This window comes from Hyperolius riggenbachi, chromosome 4, assembly GCF_040937935.1.
Source record: "Hyperolius riggenbachi isolate aHypRig1 chromosome 4, aHypRig1.pri, whole genome shotgun sequence".
NCBI lineage: Eukaryota > Metazoa > Chordata > Amphibia > Anura > Hyperoliidae > Hyperolius > Hyperolius riggenbachi.
In genome coordinates, this window is record NC_090649.1 from 129,906,203 (window position 1) to 129,931,950 (window position 25,748).

Consider the following 25,748-nt stretch of genomic DNA (forward strand, 5'->3'; position numbering starts at 1 on the left):
CTTCATGGGAAGTTGTACAACCAAAATACTGACTAGAAGCTTCTTAAGTCTTGTTTTCTGTGTATAAATTAATAGGGAGGGTCTACACAAGATACAAATAATTTCAAGCTGATGTAAAATTATGTAAGTTTTCTTTAAAAAAAAATCAGCTTTAAAAATGGAACTATCGAATTCCACTTCAGCAGCATTCAATTGATGGTGCTACTTTACTTGAGGGGACACAGCAGGAAACCTCATAGGGGACAGTCCTCCAATCACAGCACCCTCTACAGCAGGAAGCATTGTGATTGGCTGAATAGTGTTGGCGTAGTTTTCCACAACCTGTGTCCACCCAATCACATTAGCGGAATTTTCCTATGAGGTTTCCTGCTGGGTTCCCTAAACTAAACTAGGAAGCCAATTTTCAAGCTGCTACCTATATTTACATAATCCTACAGTGAGTTAGAACTATTTGCATCTCATTGGCCTCCACTAGTATGAAGCACAACCTTCTTCAATGAATAACATTATGCTCCATACTGCAACAGCATTAAAAAAAATCAATGTGTTAACAGAGAGGTTTCGGTTTCTGTGATTTACTGCAGATTTATTCAGGGCATTTGGGCAGACAGACCTTTTCTTCTGTTTCTCAGACTACCGCCATTTTTATTAAGGCATTTAAACGCTAACACGCCCCATTATACAATCACACAGTATTTTCTCTTTCTACAGGAGTGTTGGGAAGTTCCCTATCTCGTAAACACGCTGTTATTTTCTGCAGAATATCTTCACAGCACATAACAAATTAGAGTAAAAGGCTGTGAAGTAATTTACAGCCTCATAAATAGATGGAGTGTGCAGGCAGCAGGCGCTAGAGTACATCAATCTGTTTTATAGCCAGCCATGAAGCAGACAATCCTTGTTGACCTACCTTACATGTAGCGTGTTTGAGGAACTCAGACCTGTTCATTTGTTCCAGAAACAAACACCTCATGTCACTTATCAGTTCATCCCACTTGATTCCTGGGCCGCCTCCCCGAATTTCTAGTCTTTCCTGTGAGATTTGTGGGAGAGGCGGCCATTATCATACCTGTTATTTATGGCCTGCAGCTAGGAATGACTGCAGATCAATGCTTGCCTTTTGTTGTTCTATAGGAAAAGATGACAGCCTTCCGGAGCCATTTTATTTCACTGGTGACTGATGTCTTTGTGTGTGTGACGTAGGATTTCCCAGGACGGGCATTTTGTTGTAAGAGTACATGACGCACACAGCACCAGCCACAGGGCAGACCATGTGGCTGGCATTATCTTGCTAGCAGAAAATCTAATAGGGAGTAGTCATGCTATTAAAGGGAACCTAAACTGAGAAGGATGTGGATTTTTCCTTTTAAAATAATACCAGATGCCTGACTCCCCTGCTGATCCTGTGTCTTGAATACTTTTAGCCACAGCCCCTGAACAAGCATGCAGATCATGTGCTCTGACTGAAGTCAGACTGGATTAGCTGCATGCTTGTTTCAGGTGTGTGATTCAGTCACTACTCTAGCCAGAGATCAGCAGGACTGCCGGGCAACTGGTATTGTTTAAAAGGAAACATCCATATCCCTCTCAATTAAGGTTCCCTTTAAGGGGGAACTATAGTTCATTTTTAATAAACTGAGTGCATTTTTTCAGTTAGTGTAATGGTTTTTTTTAAATATCTGTTTATTAAGTTCCAACAATATATTGTACATTTGCAAAATATGCATTTAACTTTCAAATACAACATACAGGTGAAACTCAAAAAAGTAGAGTATCGTGCAAAAAGTCTATTTATTTCAGTAATTCAACTTAAAAGGGAAAAGAAATATATGAAATACCTGTATATACTCGAGTAAAAGTCTAGAAATTTAGGTCTGATTTACTTCATAAAAGTATAGGGGTCGACTTATACACAAGTCACGGGCAACACTGAGCACACTGAGTAATGTGTGTACTAGTAGTGATATTCCCATTTTCATCAATATACCCTGTGGTAAGTGACACTTTATTGAAAGGAAATGCCAAGAAAACACAGGTCTGAAAGTCCTGGCCACAACAATTGACAAAGAAAGGGGCAGGGGGGAAATACTGGGCTGCATAAAAGAGAGTGATTAATTGCAGCACTTGGGTGCCTGGAGGAGGAAACTGGTTGCACTTAAGGGACAGGAGGGGTTAATGGTTGCAATACTGTATGCAGTTCAGTCATTAACCCCTCCTGGTCCCCAAGTGCAGCCATTAACTTTGCTGGGTAGACTTATACTTGAGTCAATAAAACATTCCAGCTTAAGAGGGTTGAATATTGGATTCGACTTATATACAATGTCGACTTGTTTTCGAGTATATACGGTAGATTCATTACATACAAAATGAGATATTTCAAGCCTTTATTTGTTATAAGGTTGATGATTAAGGCTTACAGCTTATCAGAACCCTCAAATCAATATCTCAGACCATTAGACTATTGTGGAAAGGTTCAATATTCTTGGCTCAAAGTGTCAGACTCTAATCAGCTAATTCATACACCTGCAAAGGGTTCCTATTTCTTATATTAGTTTCACATTGTAAGTTGAATTACTGAAATAAATTGACTTTTGCACAATATTCTAATTTTTCGAGTTTCACCTGTAAATGTATGGACTACACAAATACAGATCGATAACATAGATAACCTACACAGGGTCATTGCTAAAATAGGATCAGTTATACCCGTCAATGAATGCAAGCACCTCTATCTCCCTGGAACCATTTTATTGTTCAACAAAGAATCAAGGGAAAAAAAGAAAGATAAGAAAAGGGGAAGAGGGAGCAGGGAGTTATTGTAATGTTTTCCTTAAATTTAACATATCAATATTATGTATACAGATCTGACGAGTCTCACTATATTTGCTATTAGAGGTGTGATATAAAATTGGCCAAGACAAGTTTGTTTCTGCTCTACAAAGACTGGGTTTACTTACCATAATACCATAACCTGGAATTCTGCAAAGGACCAATCAGATTTGGAAGGCTAATGATTGATTGCCCAACAATCTGATTAATTACGTAATCAACTGTCATGCAATTAATTATGAGTTTTCTTAATCTAAAGACGTGGAACACACATCCAATTTTGAGTGGCCAAAGATTGGCCAATTTTACCACCTCCATGTAGTATGAAGGTCAACAAATTGTAAATACTATGAACAGATTGTGTAGGTAAGCTCTCATACTTTATGGAGGAGGTAATATTGGCTAATCAAAATTGGATGTGTGTGCCAGACTTTAGGGCTGTCAAAAATTCTGTAGGGATGGTTAGTAAGGTGCAAATAATTCCGAGTTGATACAAGTCTTAAAATGTATGCTTCAATGGAGGGTCTCCCTCACTTAAATGAGCTGTAGTATGTTACTTGTTACCTTATGAGTGATCCTCTACAGAGGTGAAATGCGTTAAAGAGTACTCGAGGCGAACTTCTGGTCAACAGTTACTTACCTAAAGAGAGTGAAGTCTCTGGATCCTCCAGAGGTTTTCCACACCATCCTTCGGTCTTCTGTTGCTGAGCGCACACCCCTCCAAATCTCCTGTTAGATTCCACGCTCACGCCAGCGCTTCAAACAAGAGCTCGGCCATGCTGCGCCATACCCTAGTGCATGAAAAGGGAGCGCGGTCACAATGCATGTGCAGGAAGATCCCGGGCAGCAGTGGAGGACTAGAGAACAGCATGGGAAGCCTCTGGAGGGTCCAGAAGCTTCCCTCCCCTTATTGCCTGAGCCCACTAATGCAGTCCGCTTTTCAGCATCTGTAACATTGACGCCTAACTAAAAAGCAGACACAACTGCGTCAGTGTGCTCAGGCCCTTAGGGAAGTGTTTAACTTTTGACCTGAGGTTCTCCTCAGTTCCTCTTTAAGGTTTGCATTGCTTTAATTATTTACAAATGAATCTCTGTCAGCAAGAATTTGGAGTGCAGATCGTTGCTTGGTGATTGTAACGCATGTGGTACAGACGACCCTTGAAGAGCGCACCCATCCATGCTTGTTCCGGGGGACAGTGAGCTGAGAGCAATCATCTTGTACTTTTCTAAAATTTCAAGGGCATAAAAAAAAAAGAGTAGGTATAAATTGCAAATGTTATTCTAATTTAATTTCCGGCCCAGTGACATTTCATGGAATCCTCCTTTTATAAGCACATTACAGAAGGTATGAGAACCTTTGCAAATGAGCATCTTGTGATGAGGGCACAGCTAGGCCAGATACTACTCTCTTCTAAGAGAATGGGTATCTTTAAATAGCAAGGTCAGGTAGGTAACCTTTAAAAAGAAGCTGTCAGCCGCTGCTCTCAGGAGGATGGAGATATCTCATTAACATTCAGGAGTGTGAGTGCAGATGCTGTACGGTACTCTGAGAGGCTGATGCTGTGTTGTGATTTTCCCAGGCACGGTCTCCAAGGCGATGAAAGGCTGCCTGCATCATACACCACACATTAGCTGCAGGGCCAGATCAAGCACTAATCTGACAAGGATGCCGGATACATTCATAGAGCCAATTTATTTCTCTTTGATATAGTTTTGACATGTTCTGCACCTCACTGAACATACAGCCCCATTCGCATCCACTCCTTCCCTGGGAATAGCTTACAGCTTCCAAGGACACATTTATTAAGAACTGTTGCAATTTTCTTGCACATGATTGGATGTTTGAAGTGAGCAAAGCTTTAATGTGTTGCTCATGTTATCAGATGATATCACTTCCTCAAGGACTTATGCTACGTACACACTTGGAATAAATATCACTTGAAGGAATCTTCTGTAAACGCTTCAGGTGCTAGTTTACCTCCGTCCAGTCATTGTGCAGGTGGACTGCTCAGCCATTTTCCTCTATGGAAAGAGGAAGGGGGAGGATCAGCAGGAAGTGCCTGTTGCAGATTACAGCAGGAGCTATAATAATGGGCGGCCAAGTAGTATGTAGCCCAGCAAATCACTTATGGACGGGACCCACTCTCAAGCAGAAACGCAAAGTGTTTTGCAATCTGTTCAATGTTTTACAAAGTGATTTTCCTATCAATTGTGAAAGAATGCATGATTTTGTTGCATTCCTTCAATCAAAATCAGAAAATGCTACAGGCAGTGTGTTTAGGTTTTAACACAAATGGCAATTGCTGAAGTGGAATCACCCTCATAGGGTTCCACTGTCCTAGTACTTCGCCAATCGCTGTCAATTGCAGGCAATCAGCAAGGGCACTGAAAGCACTGCTAGTGGGCCCCAGCCATTAAAGCGGAATATAACCCTGCATTTCAACTTTGCTCTAAAACATTATTTACAGCATATTATATGCAAAAAGCATTTTTTTTTACTAGACCAGCATTGGAAGGGTTAAACACAGAGGTTTTAAGTTCCGTGCAGACGTTCAGATAGTTACATTCTATTTAGTTATATGTATATATTTAGAAATGTTACACACTCTTTGGCTGTCCTCCAACTCCTTCTCAGTGAGAGAGATGAGTCACATTCAACACTTAGATACATTTATGTAAACAAAATGTATCTAACTCAAGTTCGGATGCGTCTGCAGAAATCTCCAGGGACTTTAAAGCCCTGTGTAACCCTTCCAATGCTGGTCTAGTAAAAAAAAAATGCTGGTTGCATATAATATACTGTAAATAATGTTTTAGAGCAAAGTTGAAATGCAGGGTTATATTCCGCTTGAAGGTAAAGCTGCTGACATCAAGGGATACATATATTTATTCTAGCATTTTTCCTAAAAAAAATAAAAATAAATCATAGACAAATGCTTCCAGTGGCAAAATCTAGTGTGTGTACATTTTAATTAGTAAAATGTTGTTTCCTTTATCTGTGGTATATGGTCATATATTGGGATTTGTGATTGTCATGTCCATGAGAGCTCATGGAGAAGCTTGTGATCAGTTTGGTCAGGTGATAGACATTTAAGTCTCTGATTTGCTGGTCATGATCATGTGCTAAAGCAGGATGTGATCCCAGCAAATCAGAGCTTTGCAAATCTGTCAGCTGATCAAACACATTTTGTTCTCTGGTTGAACTCGATGGACGTATGTCTTTTTTCAACCAAAATAACTATGTAACATCACATGATTCCTCATGAGTTCTCTTGCGCATGACCATCACTAATTGGGAGGTCAGTGGTTCCTGCCGTCCCATTTTACAGATTTGATCATTTAATTCCTTAACAGGGGCTTCCTTACCAGTATGTTCTTAATATTTTCATGAGTGCTCTTTCAGCGGCTGGTTTCCCGCTTTCACAGATATGTGCGTTGCTGTCCGTTATGACACACCGCACATTGTATGTGGTATACGTGGTTACATGAAAGCCCATGATTTTTATGCTACCGTTCACAGTACAGAAAGGTTTCCAAAGCATTGTGATGTAACACACCTGGAAACATTTTTTGAGTTAATTTGTGTTGGAGAAGCCAAATTGCGCTGAAACAGACCCATGCCATGCATCAGTAACATGTGCATGAAATCGCATTCATGCACGTGTTGGCTAGTGTGAAAGAACCCTTACTGGTACTAGGGTGGCACCAGCAGGAGAGGCGCCCCACAGAGCTATTCTTAGATTTATGAAATTCCTACACACAACTGTTTGTTCCATTAAGAAAGGGATGGAGGATAATTTTAACATCTAAATGTCACTGCTGATTAGCTTAACACAGAAGGCCTGAATAGCGTAATTTTGTTGGGGTAGGTGCTGCTGATGTGCCAATTAAAACTAAGAGAAATATGGAGGCACCCATCTTCATTCTCTAATAAATAATACCAGCTGACTTCTGTGCTAGTACTCTGCCTCAAATACAGGCCCAGAATGAGCACGACGATCAGATGCTCTGACTCTGGTGTGACTCCACTGTCTGCATGCTTGCTGCAGGTGTATGACTCAAACACAACTACAGCCAAAAGCTCAAAATGACAGCCAGGCACAGGCAACTGCAATTGTTTCTAAGGGAATAAAGATGGCAGGGCAGTCTCCATATTCCTCTCACCTTAGTTTCCCTTTAAGCATCAGTTGTTTTAGTTTTGGTCTGTATTGATTGATGCATCTCCTTTGGATTTCCAGCATAGTAATACCATCTGTAAAGACCAAGGCTGTACATAAATAGTATAATATCTTTAGAAAATGGCTACAAATCAACATAACAGCTATAGGAAGCATTGGTTATCTGGATCGAGTTAGTTTGGCCCAGTGTGGAGTATCTGACCTGGCAATAAATTGTGTATTCTTTATAGACTTAATAATAAAAAAACATCATCATGCTGTATATAACCTTTACATTTGTTATTGGTGCCTGCATAATTAATTAATGTAGGTTATTCTCATGATTAGGGAAAACGTCATCCCTGGGAAACCAAAATGGCCAGAAATAGCCCTGGCTGTGACCATCTACGCATAAGAACAAAAGCTGAATGTGCTTTTATGAGTTTGGTGTACTTTTTCATACTTTAAAATGGGGACCTAATCAATAATGCAATCTATTTGCATTTTGTATTTATTTTCTAGAATAGCAAAAAGACAATAACAACAATAATGCACCCAGTGTGAAAACACCACCTCTCTCACACTACGAAAAATGATACAATACAAGCTTGCACTATTCAGTGCATTTTGTATTTTACCCCCATTTTAAAATATGGGCATGCCGATCCCCAGGGGTGTCACTAGAAGGGAGCAGCCCCTACAATTGCAGGGGGCCCAGAGCTATGGAGGGCCCTAACGGCTACTCTTCCCTTCCTCCGATACAGGAGGCTACACTTCAGATCAGGTGGTTTTGTGGCTACACTTGTTATGGATGGTGGTGGTTTTGATGACCACACTTGTCTTATGGCCCCTGTGAGATGGGCCCCAAGGGGAGACAAGGGAAGGGGTGTGAACATTAAAGTTTTGCTGGGGGGCCCCCATGAATTGTAGTTACGCCACTGTCAATCCCACTGTGTTCAGCATGAGCTGTTACTCTGTGCCTATACAGATAGCAACCAAGCTGCAGTATAAAGTGATCTGCGCTTGAATCATTTCTTGAGATCTTTCCTCACTGCTTCTAAGAGAGGTCACCCTGTTTCCTAGCAACTGCTAAATGCAATTTTGAATTAATTAAAAGTTATGACTTCTAAAGTGTCTGGTCAAAAATAATATCTGTCTTGTTTCAGCTGTATGTGATTACTAAATTTAAAATCATAATTCTATGCTTTTTACTCTGTAAAAAGTCCCCCAGCATGTGTGATGGCTTGTTCTGGTAGAGGATCATACAGATGTATCAGTGTTGTCTGATCCATCCACAGCTAAGGCAGCAATCATCTGTCACAGTATGTACAAAAGTGTATACATTGTGGTGGTGTTGGTATTACAGTATTAGTAATTTATATAGCTCCAGCATCTTCCATATATTGCTGTACAGTGGACAATACGTATTATAAATGTTAGAGGTTTAACAACATTATTACCTAAACTGCAGTATAGTAAAGCAAATACAATATGTCACTTTATATTGTAAGCTCGCAAGGGCAGGGTTCTCTCCCCCTTTTTTGTCTTGGAAATCATTATACATTTTATTCATCATGTTACTTTTATTACTGTTATTATCAATTCTGTATTTTGTATTCTGTATGTTGTATAATGTTTTTGTATTTTGTCACTAATTGTGTATCTTGTATATTGGTCTACACCATTGTCTGTATTATTATGTACCCCATGTTTGTTTCTTACTTTGCACAGCGCCACGGAATATGTTGGCGCTTTATAAATCAATAATAATAATAATGTCACTGTCTGTAAAATTGATGCAATGATCTCTATGGTATTGTGATTTCTTGTATTCACTGTGTTCCTCTCTGTTCTAAGTAAGCTGTATTACCTGATAGTGGTGTATGATTTATCTCTGCATATTTTTATTCAGTAAAGAGTTCTAACTTGTTATGTTTGGCGCCTATCTGTGTGTACAGACCACTCTGCTCCATCAATAAATACATGTATATGTAGGAGGTGTCCTACAACATTTCCTACATATACCTGTGTTACACGTACCTCCTGGAGGATCCAGCAGCGGACCCGTCCTCTTCCTGATGCATTCCTGGAGCTCAGTGAGGATGGTGTGGACGCTGTCTGCTCATTCCCATGCAAAGCATGCTCCTTCCTGTTTTTCCTGCCACCAGTGAGGGAATCCTGGGGGCCATGACCTGTCGGCCACCAGAAGCAAAGTAGTGCACTATCCACTTGGGGTGACAGCTCATCAAGCCTTGTGGGGTGCTCTGGTGACGACCCATGGTCACTTAGTGTTGCCAGGTAGCCCATTGTCTACAAAATAGACGCTCGGCTCCTCTCATTTCTTCCCAACACAGTAGTTGGTCCGCTGCTAGCACCACATGGGGCTCTCGACCTTTACTGGAATTTAACTTTGTTCTCTTTTTAGTATTTCAAAAAGAGCATAAAAAAGACTCTGCCTCTGACATAGGGGACCTTGGTTCAAAGCTTGGCTCTTCCTATTTCAGTAAGCCAGCACCAGTAAGGAGTCATTGGGCAAGACTACCTAACACTGCTACTGCCCACTGAGTGCGCTCTAGTGGCTGCCTCACAATCACTTTAAGCCTGACAGGAGAAAAGCTCTATACAAATACTGGAATTATTATGATAATATAGCCGTATGTTACAGGTCAGTGGCTAATCAGACAAGCCTGGTTGGTTTACAGACGATCTTCAATTATACAACAAGAAATGTGCTGAGAGATTAACCTTTGCCTGCCTCTGGCACTTCTCAGCTAGCCACTTCAACTACAGCATCACTGTAGAAGCATCCACAGTGTACACACATGCATAACTGGGGACACTGCAGGCTGCTGCACAGCTCCACATCTTTGCCTTAGAGTCACTTTAGTGTTCACAGTCCAATACTCCTAGTAACTCACAGTATATGACATAATAATACTGCCATAATCTGCAAAAAGCGATCATTACGAAATTCATTATGATAAAGGACGCTCTGATCATTTATCCTTTATGTGGAGGTTTTTTGATGTGATTTCTAGTACAGTATAACAATTCTACCCACACACTGTATATAATGCACAGTGCTACAGTACATATTGGTACACAAGTGACTTCAGAGTAGGAAGCGCAGTGCTGGGCCGAAATTACGCATTAGCGTAATTACGCATCGTAATTCACTACAAATGCACCGTAAGCGTTACGTGTAAGGTTACGGTATTACGCGTAATTAATTACGCGTAGACCGTAGGGTTACGTTTTACGCGTAACAAATTACGCGTAAGACAGTAAACTCCCATTGAAATTACACAGTCTGCCGTAATCGCGTAATATTACGCTCCCGTATAATATAAAAAAGCCGCCGACTTTAAGGGTTAATAGCAAAGCCCCCTTAAGTGCTAAGAGCCTCAAATTTGGAGAATATATTAAGGAGATCAGAAGGAATAAGAGGAAAAAACATTTTTTCAAAAAGACCTTATAGTTTTTGAGAAAATCGATGTTAAAGTTTCAAAGGAAAAATATATACATTTAAAAACCCGCCGACTTTAACGGTTAATAGCAAAGCCTGCTTAAAATTTAGGAACACCAAATTCACAGGGTATATTAAGGGGATCAGTGGGAATAAGAGTAAAAAATTTTTTTTCAAAAAGACCTTATAGTTTTTGAGAAAATCGATTTTTAAGTTTCAAGGGCGAAAATGTCTTTTAAATGCGGAAAATGTCAGTTTTTTTTGCACAGGTAACAATAGTGTTTTATTTTCATAGATTCCCCCAAGTGGGAAGAGTTTTACTTACTTCGTTCTGAGTGTGGGAAATATAAAAAAAAAACGACGTGGGGTCCCCCCCTCCCAGACCTCTTTAACCCCTTGTCCCCCATGCAGACTGGGATAGCCAGAATGCGGAGCACCGGCCGCGTGGGGCTCCGCACCCTGACTATACCAGCCCGCATGGTCCATGGATTGGGGGGTCTCGGAAGGGGAGGGGCAGCCAAGCTTTCCCCTCCCCCTCCGAGCCCTTGTCCAATCCAAGGACAAGGGGCTCTTCTCCACCTCCGATGGGCGGTGGAGGTGGAGGTGGAGGCCGCGATTTCCTGGGGAGGGGTTCATGGTGGCATCTGGGAGTCCCCTTTAAAAAGGGGTCCCCCAGATGCCCACCCCCCTCCCAGGAGAAATGAGTATAGAGGTACTTGTAGTACCCCTTACCCATTTCCTTTAAGAGTTAAAAGTAAATAAACACACAAACACATAGAAAAAGTATTTTAATTGAACAAAAAACATAACCACGAAAAAAGTCCTTTAATATTCTTAATTAACCATTAATACTTACCTGTCCCTTTAAAAGCCAGTTCCCACGCAATATCCTCGGAAATATATTAATCAGTTACAATGTAACAAAGTTATTACAATGTAACAACTTTGTTACATTGTAACTACGCCGCACCCGACGTCACTCACCGCCGCCGCCGCCACCGCGTCTGTGCTGCAGGACCCGACAGAGCTCTGAGCTATAGCTCAGAGCTCTCTAAGCATCTTTGTATTTGGGCTCCAAGGAGCCCCATTGGTCCTTAGCAGACCAATGGGGTTCCTTCTGATTTGAAGGAACCCCATTGGTCTGCTAAGGACCAATGGGGCTCCTTGGAGCCCAAATACAAAGATGCTTTCGAGAGCTCTGAGCTAATATAGCTCAGAGCTCTGTCGGGTGAAGGGACGCTAAGTCCCCGCCGGCTCCGCTGCCCTCCCCGCCTCTCCCACATGTCACCTATAGACATGCTGGCACCCATGGGTGCCAGCATGTATATGAGTGACAGGTGTGGGTGTAGTGGACGGCGGGAGCCGGCGGGGACTAGCGTGTATGCGGCGGCCGGCGGGTGAGCGGCGAGTGACGTCGGGTGCGGTGGTGTTACAAAGTAACAAAGTTGTTACATTGTAATAACTTTGTTACATTGTAACTGATTAGTATATTTCCGAGGATATTGCGTGGGAACTGGCTTTTAAAGGGACAGGTAAGTATTAATGGTTAATTAAGAATATTAAAGGACTTTTTTCGTGGTTATGTTTTTTGTTCAATTAAAATACTTTTTCTATGTGTTTGTGTGTTTATTTACTTTTAACTCTTAAAGGAAATGGGTAAGGGGTACTACAAGTACCTCTATACTCATTTCTCCTGGGAGGGGGGTGGGCATCTGGGGGACCCCTTTTTAAAGGGGACTCCCAGATGCCACCATGAACCCCTCCCCAGGAAATCGCGGCCTCCACCTCCACCGCCCATCGGAGGTGGAGAAGAGCCCCTTGTCCTTGGATTGGACAAGGGCTCGGAGGGGGAGGGGAAAGCTTGGCTGCCCCTCCCCTTCCGAGACCCCCCAATCCATGGACCATGCGGGCTGGTATAGTCAGGTTGCGGAGCCCCACGCGGCCGGTGCTCCGCATTCTGGCTATCCCAGTCTGCATGGGGGACAAGGGGTTAAAGAGGTCTGGGAGGGGGGACCCCACGTCGTTTTTTTTTTATATTTCCCACACTCAGAACGAAGTAAGTAAAACTCTTCCCACTTGGGGGAATCTATGAAAATAAAACACTATTGTTACCTGTGCAAAAAAAACTGACATTTTCCGCATTTAAAAGACATTTTCGCCCTTGAAACTTAAAAATCGATTTTCTCCAAAACTATAAGGTCTTTTTGAAAAAAAAAATTTTCCTCTTATTCCCACTGATCCCCTTAATATACCCTGTGAATTTGGTGTTCCTAAATTTTAAGCAGGCTTTGCTATTAACCGTTAAAGTCGGCGGGTTTTTAAATGTATATATTTTTCCTTTGAAACTTTAACATCGATTTTCTCAAAAACTATAAGGTCTTTTTGAAAAAAAATTTTTTCCTCTTATTCCTTCTGATCTCCTTAATATATTCTCCAAATTTGAGGCTCTTAGCACTTAAGGGGGCTTTGCTATTAACCCTTAAAGTCGGCGGCTACCTAACATTGATCCATGCGTCAACTTTTCCGCTTGGCAGCATGACCTTACGCATTAATTGCTAGTAGGATTTTACGCGTAAACCTATAACGTAATAACCAGAATTACGGTATACTTACGCGTAATTGCGTAAGTGCTATGCGTAATTATAGACATGTACCGAAATTGACTGTCTATGCCGTAAGCGTAATTTCGTAATGCGTAATAGCGTAAAATTACGCGTAATGATCCGTAAGCGTAGCTTTCTCCATTACGACCAGCACTGAGGAAGCAGAGTTATTGGCTGTTGTTTCTTTTGTGTGAAGAGCCAGACTGCTGTGTGTGGCGTCAGGTGATCTCCAACTCACGTTGGCACTAAAGTAATCATTTTATTGAATTATTGTCATTCATCCGGGATTGTGGATTTACATTAGCAGTAAAAGCAGCTTTATTAATCAGTACTGAATAATCTCTTTAAGTGAAAAAAATCATGGGTGTTCCTTACTGGAAAACAGCCAGATATAGATCAGTCACTCATGCATTGCAGGCAGAGGGAAACAACATGAAAGCTGCTGTAAGCTGGACATTTGGGCCAGGTTTATCATGGAATAAGTGGGTGGCACGGTAGCATAGTGAATAACACTCTTGCCTTGCAGTCAAAGCCAGATTTATACTTGTATCGTCCCTAGGCAAGGTATGTTGAGACTTCACTTCCATGTGCAGCTCCCTCTCCCATGTGTAACATCCATGTACTGCAGCCCCTCTCTTTCATGTACAACTCCCTTGGGCATCAGCTTCCATTTTCACGTGTTGCTCATCACTTGCAGCCTTCTCTTCATTATGTAGCAACCCTTATTTCATGTCCAGACGCCCCCTTATGCTGCAGCCGCCCAAGGCACGGGCCTTTGGGCCTTTCCAGAAATCCAGCCCTGCTTCCAGTGCTGGTCCCCAATTCGAATCTAACTTAGGATGCTGTCTGCATGGAGTTTGTATGTTCTCCCTGTGTTTGCATGGTTTCCTTAGAGTACTCCTACTTCCTTCCACATCCTAAAAACATACAGATAGATTAACTGGCTGGCCCCCCTAATGTATGTAGACTATGATCAGGGGCATAAAAAACAGCCCCCCCCCCCCCTTGAGGCCTCAAAGCAAAACAATATGGGTCCTAGCAGCTTCCCACCCCCATCCCTCTGTGTTTTCTTTAGATATAAATAACTCTTTTTCACAGGAGAAATATTAAAGAGAACCCGAGGTGTGTTTAAAGAATGTTATCTGCATACAGAGGCTGGATCTGCCTATACAGCCCAGCCTCTGTTGCTATCCCAAACCCCCCTAAGGTCCCCCTGCACTCTGCAATCCCTCATAAATCACAACCCTGCTGAGAGGCTGTGTTTACATCTGTAGTGTCAGTCTCCGCTGCTCCCCCGCCTCCTGCAGAGCTCCAGTCCCTGCCCCCGTCCCTTCCCTCCAACCAGCAGGGAGGGAAGGGATGCAAACGGGGACTGGAGTTCTGCAGAAGGCGGGGAGAGCAGCAGACTGACACTACAGAGATAAACACAGCCAGCTCTGACAAGCTGTTTGTCAGCAGCGTGGCTGTGATTTATGAGGGATTGCAGAGTGCAGGGGGACCTTAGGGGGGTTTGGGATAGCAACAGAGGCTGGGCTGTATAGGCAGATCCAGCCTCTGTATGCAGATAATATTCTTCAAACCCACCTCGGGTTCTCTTTAACTCAAAAATGATCCTCACTACAGTTGCACTCTAGGGAGACTGAAAAGCTTTATTTTTAACTTTTGTTATGAAATCTCAGGAGTCAGGAATATTTATTTGCCACCAGTTTGTAGTTTCTGTTACTTTTCTCCATTTGTTTTCCCCGGTGCTCAATATATTCAGATAGGAAACTGTTATGTCTTTAAAGGGAACCCAAGGTGAGAGGGACATGGAGACTGCCATATTTATTTCTATTTAAACAATACCAGTTGCCTGGCAACCCTCCTGAACAAGCATGCAGCAGACCAGGTCCTTTTTACTGGATTAGCCATATGCTTGTTCCAGGGTTTTGACTTAGACACTACTTATGCCAAAAGATCAACAGGGCTGCCAGGCAACTGGCATTGCTTACAAGGAAATAAATATGGCAGCATCCATATTCCTCTCACCTCTGATTTCCTTTAATAAGGCTACGGGTAAAGTAAAATATCCCACAGCAACCAATAAGAACTCAGCTTTCAATAGCCCTGAATCCTTAGGTAATTAGGGCCGTTTCTGTGCGCTTTCCACAGTGCACTGCCCTGTGTGTTCAGCAAGGTATTGATTTTTCCATGTAACTAAATGTAGCTGGTTCACATCTATGCGCTGCGCTGAGCAGCGTTACAAAAACGTAGTGTTGCAGGCATTTCTGTGCGTTGAGCTGTAAAGCGCACAGCAATGCAAGTGAATGGGTCCGCTTTTTTAGCGCATAGAAGCGCATGCGTTTTTTACCCCTAATTGGAGAAAAAAATACATTTACATACAAAAACAAAGTTTTATTGACAACTGCTGCTGCTACAGTAAGCAAAACGTGCTTTAAAGAAGCGCAGCGCAACGCACAGAAACGCGGACTAAAGCGCGCACAAGCGCATGCGTTTTTTTACCATGCGCTTTAACACGTTTTTCAGCGCAGCAGATGTGAACGAGGCCTTACTGGTGATTGGGGAATGTTGGGAGCTAATTAATTTGTATCGTTTAAGGGACTTGTGACTTTCAGGCCTTAATAATATATAAATGTCATTGTGTGCAGTTTGAGCACGTCATTGGGATTATTTTTCTACACCACAATGTTGTTCTGTAATTGAAGAAGTCTATGCTGTATGTGGGACCTCATTAATAATAGCATCAATGATTGCATGGCAGTGACTCTGCAGTGTGCAGTATGACATCTCTCAGCGGGAGGCTGCATGATAAATATTCACAGTACAATGCCAATCACTTAAGGTCAGATCTGGATGTGACTTTCTGACTCATATATCCTTCCCTACTTCATTTTTTACCTTATTTCAACATACAGCAAAACCTTGGATTACAAGTAACTTGCTTTGCTCACCCATTGCAAGAAAAGCAAACATTTTTATGGAATTTTGACTTAATAAGCAAGTATTGATATACTGTATACGCACAGAACGTTTACACACGACACGCCATTACAACTGAGCCAATGGTTCTCCCCTTTTTTGATGCTGCAGTGTTGTATTTCCATGAAATACAATATAACATGTATTTCCATATCCATAAAATCCTCAAAACGAGACAAAAGCAACTGTCATTGGATATGTTATTTGTTAAATCACAACAGATGGCTTTTAAGTTTTGATTTAAATTCCTTCAGGGTTGGAGCTCTCTTCGTTGGGTGTGGCAAGGCATTCTAAAGGGTAGTAGCAGCATGGCAAATGGCTTTTTTTTCTATCTGGCAATTTAAAATGTTTTTTTTTCTGCCCAGTTTTTTTATTGTCTCCAGTTGAAAATTGGACAGCACGAAAATTGTGGCAGAAACACAGTAGTGGAAATTGAGTGAAACACAATTTCACAGAGTGATCACCATTTCATATTGGGAAATGGCCCTAATGATCAGACTATCACTTGCTTGCGTAAGTCTTTCTATAGCAATCAAAAGTATGTAGAAATCCAGAAAGTACTCCTTTCAGTGTAAACTTAATTCACGTTTACTGTATGTAAAATTCCAACCTTTAGGAGCTGCTCAGGACAGTCATCCCCGTAAATAGAATAAAGTATGGTATATGCGGACCAGAAAGGTGTCAGGACAGCAAACCATTTCTTAAGGTATACTTCAAATAAATGTGTCATTCATTATATGAAGCAATGGGCTTCTTGCCAGAGTTTGCACACAAATCATAGCCATTCTACACTGTGTCTAATGCTGGGCATACACGGGCCGATGCGCCTGTGACAATCCAGCCCCGCGATCCCGTCGAGATCTGCTCCCGTTAGCGTACGCAGGAAGTACGGGCGCAGACGGACAACGAGACCGGTTGCTGGATCGTCAGAGGGAAGAAGAAAGGAAGGCAGAGCGTGCCAATCCCGTCTAATCTGCTCCCGTTAGCATACGCAGGAAGTACGGTGAACAGACTGACAATAAAGATTGGTCGCGCAGCTGCCGACAATATGTAATGGGACAAACATCCACCAATCCCGTATTACTAGGCCACTGTTGCCATGCAGGTCTCATGCACTAGAGACTGCTGGAGGCAAATTCACTGTGTGCGTAGTAAACGGTTAAGATTGGTTGGAGGTGCCCATACATGTACAATTTTGATTGTATATACAATCGGTACACTAAAAATATCGATTTCGCGCTGGAAATCGGGTAATAACTGCCACCACTCTCTCAAGTTCAGGGAGGAAAGAGACTCCCGCTATCATAATACGGTAGCCAGCCCAATCACGTTCAACACGCTCAAGTCACCGTTCGGGGAATAGTCACTTCCGACGGCTTAAAGACTGTAAGCAATGTGACGTTAAAGAAAGGTTACTGGGTCCCTATATGATGCAATCTCGAATTGTATTTACAATCGAGAAACTAACGTTATCGATTTCGCACAGGAAATCTGGTACTAGCTAATCCTAGAAGGAAGAAACGGTTATTTACAACCTAGCTAGCAAACAATTTATAAGCAAATCATAAAACGATGCGGTAGTATGACTGACTCTTCAGAGGGCAGATTCGTTATAGCAGCAATCAGATGACCAGAACAGGCACAAGACTGAACGATAAAATCGTTAGTTTATTTCTAAACTACATACACACAGCTTATTTTAGAACAGATTGATTGACAGAGAGAAGGCAAGAAAAGGAACAGGATGTCTGATTATATACAGTTCAAATACCGTTATTGGTAGTCCATGCGGCAATCGCAAGTCTTTGGCGAAAGTCCCAAAATGGCGGTTGCCATGCGGCCAACAGGCCTTTGTTAGAAAGTTCAAAGATGGAGGTTGGCCCGTGTCCCTGCGGGCTGCCAGGATGTTACTAGGCATCAGATTGAAGGTAAAGGACACTGGACTTTTGGATCATGTCAGTTTTGTTCCTCACTGTAGGTGGGGGGAGTTATGACACGTACAAGTCCAGCCTTGTGCAATTTGAATAAGGCAGTGCCCCCTTAGGCAGGGAGAGGTTTTGGGCCAATTCATATTTTGCCCGCTCTCAGCATGCCCGTAGGTAATATCAAGAACCCGAATGAATATTCACAATCAGCGTAAGTGTGTGAATCTGCTAATACCAAACACGAGGAGTCTGGATCGCTAATAGCACCGTCCCCTTATTTCACCTTACTGGCACTGGTTCCAAAAGATCCAGAGGGCTGAAAATCTCTCAGGACCAGTGTCATGTGGAATCTAATAAACTCCGTGAATTTGAGGGAACTGCGATCTTGGGAACACCAGAAATATTACCAAATTGTGCCTATTTATTAAATACAGTTTCTACAGTTTGGTTTAATCTTTGGGTGCCCAGATGGCGTGATAAGGATCATTCCTGTCTCCTTTCAACTCAGGCCACAAGGCAGCTAGGTGTCGGACTCCTGGTGGGTCGGTGCCGATCAGGCTGGAGAAAGCTACAATTTATGAGCTTCTGTCAACTGATATCTACCCTTCACCTGATGGATGAGGTCATAAACACCTCAGGGGGTCCCCTGTGCTGGCAGAGAATCTTTTCAACAGGAGGCTAATTAACTGACCATGAAAAGATTTCTCCAGCCCTTTGGTGAAGGGAAAAAAAAGTGTATTTAAACCAAAAACTGTCAGTTTGGGTGGTTTGCGAAGAACTAGCGTTGGTAACTCCATGACGCATTCGATATGTCATATCGACGGCGTCACAGCGCCCTTATCAATCGAGCCGCTGATGGCTCGATTGATCATTTCCAAAAGGGTCCGATGACCCGCCGGATCGATACCCCGCTCGTTCCCCGCGGGCGGACAATAGCGGGGAATGGAGCGGAAGATAAGGAGCGCCCGCGGGAACGAGCGGGACTCGATCCGGCCGCAAGTGGGGAAGAGCGGGGATGCGGCGGGAGTCGATCCGGCGGCTAATCGAGCTGCCGGGTCGACTCGTGTATGCCCAGCATAACAGACACTGAACAATGGGAGCATCAGAATTTGCTGCCAGTTCATAGTCAAAGCCTCATAGACATGGTCAGGGCCGGATTTCTGGCAAGGCCACATAGGCCATGGCCTAGGGCACCAGAAATTTAGGGGCGGCTCAGTGAGGGGCAGTAAAGCTGTTTTATGCAGCCATCCCGATCTACAAAGACAGCTTTCTTTATCCTTTGAACTCTCTTGTCCTGTACTTGTGTCGTCCCTGCAAGACCTGTAAGCTCTGTCCTACAGGTATACATCAGCCTAACTCTCATGGTGACACAATGGGTCCATCATTAATGAGATGGCAAGCATAACATAAAAGTTCTTAAGGAAAACATAACTAATAATCTATACTGGTATTACTGAAATAGTTATTGTCTGTGACATCCAATGATGGAGAGTAAGGAGAATTCTCATTGGGTCACACAGAGATAACAACCATACAGATGGTACAGTTGGCCTTGGGCGGTAAAAAGTACAAATCCGGCCCTGGACATGGTACACAAACCAGGCATGTGTACAGGCGTGCCACAAGGTCGCTTAAAGGTCAGCACTCTGGGTCTTTAAAGTGAACCGAGCACCTTTTTAGCACTCAGGACATTTCTATAGCACATGAAAAATGCATGCCAACAATCTGTTTCATTATTAAAATAAACTTTCATTTACCTTTGTATTTTACAATCAAAGTAGTATTTTTAGCCTGTTTCAGCAGACCTGACCGTCCACAGAGCTCTCAGGACGCTAATTCTTTTATTGAGCTAATTACCCAGAAGGACTGTTTCTTCAAAGACCTAGTGTGTGTCAAACAGTCCTAATTACCCACCCCTTTTGTTGAGAGAAAAGCTATTGTTTACTTATGGGTAATTAGCTCAATAAAATAATTAGCGTCCTGAGAGCTCTGCAAACGGTCAGGTCTGCTGAAACAGGCTAATACTGCTACTTTGATTGTAAAATACAAAGGTAAATGAAAGTTTATTTTAATAATGAAACAGATTGTTGGCATGCATTTTTCATGTGCTATAGAAATGTCCTGAGTGCTAAAAAGGTGCTCGGTTCACTTTAAGTGATAACAATAGCTGTGTGTATTGTTCCCCTACTTTGTTCTTAGTTACCCTACACAATAGAATCCATCCCATCGTGCATCATACCGTCATCCCTTCTCCCCTCCCCATAGCAACAGTACAGAGTCCGGATCTCTATGGGCAACAGTTCTAGCCCCTGTATACGCACCTTTATTTCAAGTGTTGACAATTAGCTAGAGGACAGTTTATAAAAATGAAATTTCTCCCACAAATGTGATTTCTTATCGCCTCTGTATGCACAAGGAAGGCCTCAGTCCATCCTCCATCATTCTGTATGCAAGGGAAGTGTTCATAAAACAAGAGCTGCTATTTACTTCTGCACCTGACTTTGATTAATGTAAGCCCGGACTCCGGTGGATTCAGTTCCTTATCATATTTGGATTTTATAATTCTTTTTTTTAATGAAGCAAGGCTTGTTGTAAATATTCCATTCTCTTTATGACACGTAGATGAAAGCTTGGTCTAGATTTGCATAGTCATTTTACAAAAGTGCTTCTCAAGCAGCCTTTTACAACTGATGAGTTAGAGCGGATCATAAATTCTTGTTCTTGCTTGCTCAGTTTTTGGCTGTGCTTGTCGCTCTTCAGCTGCTCCTCCCTTTTGTTGAAGGCCATACGAGTCTCTGCCTGTCAGGGTTAGCAGCAGGGGCGTTTCTAGCCCCAAAGATCAGTGGCACGTGCCGCAGATCTATTCTGGGGTGCCCCGGATGTCCCCTAGGCAGAGTCAGGTGTGGTGCCTATATGGTGGGCATGCTGGGAGCTGTGGTGCATCAATTTGGGTTATGCTGGCTGCTGTGGTGCTATGCTGGGTGCTGTGATGCCTTTATGGGGGCATGCTGGGAGCTGTGGTTCTTCTATAGTGGCATGCTGGGAGTTGTTGTGCTTCAATGGAAGGCCACATGGGAGGGGGTCCACTCGGAGGTCAGGGAATGTTATGGAGGGAACTGCCAGATAACCTGGTGGCAAGCCAGACCAGCACAGAAGCCAGGTAACTCCACTTAGTTATGTTTAAGTGACACTGCCTATTTATGTGATATGCTGCATTTTTTTTTGTATTAATGGAGAGGAGGGCTTCATCCAACATTTTGCTGGGCAGGCCTACTTAGACTGCTGCTAAGTTAATGTAGCTGGTGGCTGGATAGTGTAATGGTTAAGGGCTCTGCCTCTGACACAGGAGACCAGGGTTCGAATCTCGGCTCTGCCTGTTCGGTAAGCCAGCACCTATTCAGTAGGCGTCCTAGTGGTTGCAGCTCTGGCGCATTAAGTCCGCCAGGAGAAAAGCGCAATATAAATGTCATTTGTCTTGTCTTGTCTTGTCTCATGTAAGTTTGGCTACACCAATGACCACACCCACATTCTGGTGCATACCACACCCATGTTTTGGGTGGCGTGCCCAAAAGTGCCCCGGATCTCTTAGGATCCCAGCAACACCCCTGGTTAGCAGTATGTGAGGTCTCTATAGCAATTATCAGGTTTTTACATAAGCCGCAGTATGCTGCCTCTTCTACCTTCCTTTTATGATGATGTGGATTTGTTTTTTCAAGTGACTACTACTACTAATAACTCCCTGGACTTTTTCTTTTGCAATTTTATTTATTTTTCTGGATCCACGGATCATTATGAGTTATCGCTAGATTGTTCAGTAATTTCACAACCACTGTTGTTATGTTGCGCATCTGTTTATTGATTCCTGGTGGCGGCAAAATGATTGTAAATGTTATATTTATTTTCTCACTAAAGCGTTAATAAAAACAACAAATAACATCACTGTACTATATATAATTGATGAGACCTAAAATAGTCTCAAAAGACACGGAAAATCACAATGCCCAGCTATTTATAAAACTCATTTCAAATAAACACAACTGATGCGTTTCGTGGCCACTGGCCAACTTCTGCAGAGGACACTGGGAACAACTTACAGATGGCACAAGTTTCACCAGAACTTCCTAATGCAGTAACTTTATCTCAAAGGGAATTTATGCTGGTGTTAGTATAAGTCATTTTGATAAAGATTTGTATCAACAAAGCTCTAGCTAAAAGTACCTGGGGTATAAGCTAGTATGGATTTAATGCAGGGTTATGTAATTATGAAAATGTATACAGTTTAATAATGGACCATTCCACCAAGGTGGTACTCGATTAGTCCATTTTCAAGCTGCATACATTTTTGGACAAAACTTACATAATCCTACATCAAATCCAAATTGTTTGCATCTGACTGACCATCCCTATTCAGTAGTAATGGTGACACTACAATTCTGCCATGTGTGCCATGCCGTGCAGCAGGAAAGGCCATATACAGTATTTACTGAACGTTTTTACCCGTATTTCATTTGTTCCCAGCACCCAAAAGCGATACTCATCCATGTATGAATTGTAAGGCCTCTAATTAGTTATCACCAATTGCTATGCTACAGTCTGATGGCAGTTGACTGACAGCAGTTGACTGAAGAGAAACTGTAATTTAGAGCACTAGATTCTTAAACTTTATGATGGGGGGAGGTGGGACAAAAGAACACCAGCCTTGCTATAAGTAGGCTTGTTATTAATACATTTATAAGTTTATTTCATCATGTTAAATGTCACTTTAGGTACCCTTGAAATCAGCATAGGGATGGTCAGTGAAATGCAAATAGTTTTGAGTTGATGCAGTATTATGCAAATTTTGTATGCAAATGTATGCAGCTTGAAACTTAACCAATCAAATCCTGCTGAGGTAAAATTTAAATGGTCAATTTTTCAAGATGCATACATTTGCATACAAAATTTGCATGATCTTGCATCAACTCAAAATTATTTGCATCTCATTGACCATCCCTAAAGAAGCAATGCAGCAATTTATAGGTTGCTTTTAAATCATAAACACTTGTAGTAGTTACAGTAAATCATACAGCTTGTTATACAGACTTATACATAAAACCAGAAAAAAGCCCTCGATGTTGGGCTAACAGAACCAGAGGATACCCTCCTCGCTAAGTACTTCTCCAACCTTATAATACTTAAAACTTTGTATTTAGAAGTAGGGTACCAATAGTCATGAGCGCTTATGCCACCATCTCTGAGGTGGCCCTGGTAATAATTCTTGACATGAGCTATTTGTTGACTTAATGGGGTGCCGGCATCTGTTGCCTCGTGCTACCGACACCCACTTTTATATATGTGGAAACTACCTCTGCTTTTGCAGACTCTTCTGTACCTTATCTAATATACATGTTACTTGTTATGTTTCTAAATGTTCTTTGTAAAACATTTGCTTGTTATTTCTCTTTAAAAACAATAAAAAATATTTGTGATAAAAAAAAACCAGAAAAAAGGGCAACTAAGGAGAAAGGAGGCATTTTGTTCAAAACTAGGGACTGCCTCTGTATAACAGGGACAGTCAGAATGTATGCAAATACTACCTAATAGAAAGCATTAGTATGACAGGCAGAGAAAGGGGAGAGCAATGGCAGTTTCCATATTCTTCTGTTTCAGTAACCTTCAAAACCTCTTGCATTTGGCCGTTTAGAGCTTGTTCAAGCTATGAGTGCTTTTAGTTTTTTAAAAGTGCTAGCGATTTCTAAAAGCGCTTGAGCAATATTTCTCAATGTGAGTATTCCTACTTTCTTTTCAATTGCAAACGTGGCTCCTGCACCATTTCCTGAGCGTTTGCACTTCAATACAACGTATATAGAAATTGCAAAGTGCTTTTGGATTGCTGTAAGCCTATGTGAATCTTTATGTATTGTGCTTGCTATACTAGATGGTGCATTGAGCCTTTGTAATTTCAACAGATTCTGTTTCAGTATTTAAACAGTTTTTTTCTGCCTTGTATTGCTATCAATACATATCCATTGTAACGTATGGCCAGGGGCGTAGCAATAGGGGTTGCAGAGGTTGCGACCGCATCGGGGCCCTTAGCCCAGAGGGGCCCCGAAGGGCCCTCCCTCAACTGCAGTATTAGCTTTCTATTGGTCCTGTGCTCATAATAATGACTTCTATAGATACTTTGAATAGTGGTAGTCATTGACAAACTGTTCCCCGTCCCCTTCTTGCACCTCTGACGCTGTAGTTGCCATTGGCAGGTTTTGGTGCGCCGTATCAATTGTTACGTATAGAGTGTTTGGGGGGCCCCATCATAAAACTTGCATCAGGGCCCACAGCTCCTTAGCTACGCCACTGCCTATGGCAAACACATATCAACTGTTTCATATAAGCAGGCTGTTAATTCCCTGGCTGTTCCCCCTATCACTGCCATTAATCATAGGAGAGCAGGATGATAGTAGTGTAGTAGAGTAATAGCACAGTTATGTTGTTGTTAGAATATAGCACAGAGAGGCAGCATAACATGGAGGCAGGCATGGGAATGATGAAAGTGAGGATGACACGCTCTGTATTTCTGGCACAGATTCTCAGAGATCTCACCCCAGAGACACAGTGAGGCTTGGCAAGCACTAGATGTGGTCGCAGTGGAATCCACACACCTCTAGATGCTGCGTAATCTGATCTGTGTGAAAACTCTTGCTCTGGTCCATGAGCTAAGCCGCAAGATCTCAACAGTCTGCGGCTAAACCTGATTGTGTTACACTCATCCTGACCCTGACATCTCGACTGTCACTCTACTGGGTCCAAAAAACATGTTTATCAATGAATGTATGCAGCAGAGTTAAAAAGGTTATCAAAGCACACAGCAGCTTGCAACAGCTAACATGTCTCAGACCTCCAGGGTCCTTACTCATGCCGGGGTCCTTACTCATGCCGGGTCCTTACTCATGCCAGGGTCCTAACTCATGCCGGGGTCCGTACTCATGCCAGGTTACTTATTCATGCAGTGGTCTTTGCTCATGCAGGCGACCTTAGTCATGCAGGGGTCCTTACTCATGCCGAGGTCCTTGCTCATGCTGGGGTCCTTACTCATGCTGGGGTCCTTACTCATGCCAGGGTCCTTGCTCATGCTGTGGTCCTTACTCATGCCAGGGTCCTTACTCATGCCAGGGTCCTTGGTCATGCCAGGGTCCATACTCATGCCGGAGTCCTTACTCATGCAGTGGTCATTAGTCATGCAGGGGTCCTTACTCATGCCGGTGTCCTTACTCATGCTGGGGTCCTTACTCATGCCGGTGTCCTTACTCGTGCCGGGGTCTTTACTTATGCCGGGTCCTTACTCATGCCGGGGTCCTTACTCATGCTGGGGTCCTTACTCATGCTGAAGTTCTTACTCGTGCTAGGGTCCTTACTCTTGCCAGGGTCCTTACTCATGCCGGGGTCCTTACTCATGCTGGGGTCCTTACTCATGCCGGTGTCCTTACTCATGCCAGGGTCCTTACTCATGCCAGGGTCTTTACTTATGCCGGGGTCCTTACTCATGCTGGGGTCCTTACTCATGCTGGGGTCCTTACTCATGCTGAAGTCCTTACTCATGCCAGGGTCCTTACTCATGCCGGGGTCCATACTCATGCCGGAGTCCTCAGTCATGCAGGGGTCCTTACTCATGCTGGTGTCCTTACTCATGCTGGGGTCCTTACTCATGCCGGTGTCCTTACTCATGCCGGTGTCCTTACTCATGCCGGTGTCCTTACTCATGCCAGGGTCCTTACTCATGCCAGGGTCCCTAGTCATGCCAGGGTCCCTAGTC

The 25,748-nt window shown here is 42.8% G+C and overlaps 1 protein-coding gene across 13 annotated transcripts in view; it reads left to right on the top strand.

The window, feature by feature from the left end:
* KIF1A (kinesin family member 1A) overlaps positions 1–25,748 on the top strand; it is a 246,538-nt gene that overhangs the window by 51,365 nt on the left and 169,425 nt on the right. The window lies entirely within an intron of this gene.